General features: G+C 50.1%; 1 long non-coding RNA gene across 1 annotated transcript; it reads left to right on the forward strand.

Moving 5' to 3' along the window:
* Positions 1 to 6: 6 nt before the first annotated feature.
* LOC115277698 lies at positions 7 to 3,406 on the forward strand. Its single transcript, XR_003902482.1, has 2 exons — positions 7 to 2,329; positions 3,035 to 3,406. It is a non-coding gene; the product is annotated as an uncharacterized LOC115277698 (long non-coding RNA).
* The last annotated feature ends 815 nt before the right edge of the window (positions 3,407 to 4,221 follow it).

Below are 4,221 nucleotides of genomic sequence, written 5' to 3' on the forward strand. Positions count from 1 at the left end.
CGAGCCCCGCGCAGACGCGCCTGTGGACGAGCGTGCGTTCTGCGCCGGGAGAGAGCCGGTGGGACACTAAGAACAGCAGGCGCCTTTGCTTATTCTCAGGACCGTTTTGTCACAGGGCTACACCCTGCAGACCACGAAGGAGCTCCTGTCCCCACCGGTCCTCTAGCCGCCGAGCCCTCCTGGCCTGTCCCCGTCGGGGTGACGGCGGGAGTGTCCCTGAGCAGATGTGGGGGCCCTGGTGCTCTCGAACCTTCTTGTCCCCTCCTCCCCCTCCCGTCGGTCCCCACACCAGCCCAGCAAGTAGGGGTCTTCTCCTTGGGCCCGGGCCCTCCTCAGCTGCGTTCCTTCATTCCCAGAACGCGGAGGTCCCCGGGCCCGCAGGCCGGGGTGGCTTCATATACCTCGTCCTCCGTCCCCCAGATGCGAGTTTTGTTGGCGGGGTTAAGGCCCGTGGCAAAGGATCTTAAACCGCGCAGTGTACGCAGTCAAAGTTGTATTCCACAGGCATAAGTATCTTCTTTTCCTGTTACTGTGACACTGTGTGTGATGGGAATACTTCTGAGGGTTTCAGAGTTTTGCACATATGATTTTATGCATTATCAAAAGTTACTGCTGCCTTGAATGAAAATGTTCTGTGAAATTTTTTGCAAAAGCTTTACTAGGTTTTTTTTAATTGTGAAATTTTGTAAAGGCAGGAAGTGGATTAAAACAAGCATGCTAAATATATTTTTCAAAAAAGCAATAATTTTACATGTACAGAAATTACCCTAACCTTTAATATTGGTGAGAGCAACAGTTTACTTAATACAGTAATGGATTAGTGCAGTTTTTGTAGAAGACGGGCTTCTGATACAAAGATTTGTTGAAACGCGTGCGTGCGCTCATGTTCACATACCCTGAAGTGTGGTTTTCCTGTTCTAATGATTTGTTGAGTTATTATTATATTATTATTATTGTTGATGTTGTTATTAGTTAATGTTGGGTTCGGGATTCTACTTGTTACTGAGGTTGAATTACTTGATGGTTCAGGTCACTTTGTGACACTCGCAGATAATGGAACGTAACTGGCTGGCTGACACATACACGTGTGTCTACACACGCATGTATACACGTATGTGTACACATGTGCACACGTGTGTGTGTGTGACTTTCTTACTTTTTCCTGATAATTCTTGTACCAGATGTGTACCAGAGTGAGTGGGATTGTCCACGCAGATGCTACATTAAGCAACTCTGATCGGCTGTTCCGTGAAGTTGTTTTGAGCAAATTTGCAGTCACACATTCCTCTGTTCACCTTAGGAGTCAGAAAGCCTTTCTGTTGACTTATGTTGGGTCATTTCGATCGCCTCCCCTGAGTGATCATTTCTGCATTGCGCTTTCTCTGCCGAAAGCAAGCAGTGGTAGGAACACACGGGCTGGCGACGCAGTCCTGTTTCCCTGTGTTCTGGCCATTAAACAGTTCTATACCCACAGTGACACGTAAGTGTCGTGTCCCTTCTTGCTGCCCCAGCAGCGGCTCGCCGGAGCCCAGCGGGGAGGGGGCTTCCTGGGGACCATGCTCCTGGGTGCCTGGTGGAGAGAGGGGCGCGTGCCCGGGGTCCCTTTGACAGAGCGCACACCAGGTCGGCCTCCGTCACTGTGTGCTGCGTAGAGTAGGTTTCAGGTAACTGAGCGGACGGCGAGGACCCTCCGGGGAAGCCCCCTCCAAGACGCACGGTCCTCGGGCCTGACTGCGGCTCCTTCCTCCTCTGGTGGTCAGTACTGTCTCGGTTTGTTAGTGCGTTTATGTTTGACCATAGTATTTAATATGATTTGTGTTTTCTTATTTATTTAGCCAGTGTGTTTGATTTGCTCTTTTCTGAATGATAATTTCCGCACGATCTCTCCTGTAAGTCACCTTCCGACTGTTACAGACTCCTGCTACCTCTACCGATCTGCTGTCTCCTCGTGTCTCCACCGGGTTTTTACAGTGTTGGCGTCTAATGTAACTTAGACAATAAAGGGTTTGGTTGCTGCCCCGCGGCTTCCGGGTGTGTCTGCCCGTCCCCACCCCCCCTCGTGCTCCGGCTGCTCCCGGCGCGGCCCTGGCCGTCTGGCTCCCCTCCTCGCCGCTCCTCCTTCCTGCTCACGGCTCTGAGGCATTGTTGAACTCAAGTAACACGTGAATAATGAGCTTCTAGGAATCTTTCAGGTTATTCACTCATATTCCTTAACTTGAAGAATGAACACTGAAGTTCTCTGAAGCTCCGGCGGGTCAGCCTCTGCCCGCGGGACGGTCGCCCACGCCGCCCCCGCCTCGTCCTGGAAGGTCTCCGGTGGCTCCGATGGGTATGTTGCATCCGGGTATAAACACAGCACACATTTTCAAGGCAGGTGGAGTTTGCCTTTTCAGTTTTGGAAAGTGTTAAGTGCTTTTAGAGGTCCCTCCAATATGGACTCGTTTATTTTTTTTAAACCAAGAACCACCGTGGTTTCATGAACAGAACGTGCTCCAGGAACTCGCTCGGGCTGATGAGGACACATGGCCACTGGGTCAGGTGAAGCGATGTCACTTTTGACCAGTGTGTCTACAGCTGTCTTCGGACTTGGCCACTGTGTCACGGGTTATGTGACGTTCTAGAAGCATCTGCGTAAGGGCGCGTGCACACACACACACACACACACACACATTTAGTGATTTAGCACTCTGCTAGGATGGATGTAGTGTGGAATGCAGCAAGTAACAGGTGTCTCTCTGGTGCTCCCAGGGAGCTGGCTCAGGGAACTGCTCGTTCCTTCCACTGAGAGAGAGAGAGAGAGAGAGAGGGAGAGAGGGAGCGAGCTCACAGGAGAAACACTCCACTTTCTGTGGAAAGTGATAGCCCCTGTCCCTCTGCGCCCGAGGACCCTGTACCCCCGGGTCCTCACAGCACGCTCTCCTTACCAGCCATCCTGCTCCAACACCACATACGGTCGCCCGCCATGCCCGGAGAGGCTTCCGTCAGTACGAGAGGAGGGACCGTCTTTGTCTAACTTTTCCTTCCCACTTTCCAGACGACGGGCCGTGTGCTGTTTTACTGCTTTTCTCTTTGGTGAGTTCTAATCGCAGAGCGTTCTGTTCGCTGAGAAACAAAACCGCCCCAGGCCAGGGGCCGAGGAGGACCTTCATTCTTCGTCAACCTTGCTAATTATACTTTGAGGCCGTAAAATGCAAAAGACCATAGAGTTTGTATTTCTTTTTTTAAATACAATTTATAACATTATATTTTGTACTCTTTATATTAGAATTTGTAACTAGATTGATGTATTTAACTATTTCTGAAAAAAAAATAATTCAATGTTTCAGTTATGTGATAAAAATATTTAGATAAAACATATTCATTCTATTGGAATTTGAAATCAATAAAAAGATCTTGGCGTTCTCGAGATTTGTAAGACCTTCTTCCTGTATTTCAGGAGGTGGCTTAAATCCTTCTACTGTCTTGATCTGTGGTTTTCTGTTTTGTTTTTTTGAAGAATACAAACCAAAGCGTTAGCGCTCTTTATTTCAATAAGCAGGAGACTTTCAGCACGATTCACAAGATAATTCATCTAAACATGTGTCAAGACAGCCAGGGTATTTTTTTTAAATCTCTTGTAGACGGTAGGACATACACTGTTTTTGAAGGAGCCGATGTATTTCTCATTTTCCCGTCTCACCTCTCCCCTCCCGCACCAAGTACATGCCTCACCTCTTCCCTCCCGCACCAAGCACACGGATCAACCTACTCTTAAAGCCACACAGGGCAGGATACACACCCAAGGACCCCAGGTCCCATGAAATCATTTCAAGAATTTGGGGATTCAGAGGCACTAACAGAGCTTTGAAAAGATAAAATGTGTTTGTTTTAAAGTAAAAGGTATAACTATGTGTCAAGTGGTGGGAAAGGGAAGGGGTATGGGGAGCACCTGCAGGGGTGGGGCGGGGAGGGAGACAGAGGGCTGGGCAGTGTGTGTCTGTCCGGGCGGTGGCTGACGGGCACCGAGTTCATGGCCCTCCGTGCTCTTGGGTGGGAGCACTCCAGCGAGGGTCCCGAGTTCCGTAGACCACAGAGTCAGCCCTGTTGGCCGTGAGTTCCTGGTTCAAGGCGCCGAACCGCCGTCCCCTGGGGCTGGTTTTATGGGAACTGACAGCACCGTGAGGTGACACCGATGGCCACGCCCTCCCTCCAGCAAGGCTGCCCCACCGTCTGCCTGTTGGT

The sequence above is a fragment of the Suricata suricatta genome, chromosome 14 (assembly GCF_006229205.1).
Source record: "Suricata suricatta isolate VVHF042 chromosome 14, meerkat_22Aug2017_6uvM2_HiC, whole genome shotgun sequence".
Lineage (NCBI taxonomy): Eukaryota > Metazoa > Chordata > Mammalia > Carnivora > Herpestidae > Suricata > Suricata suricatta.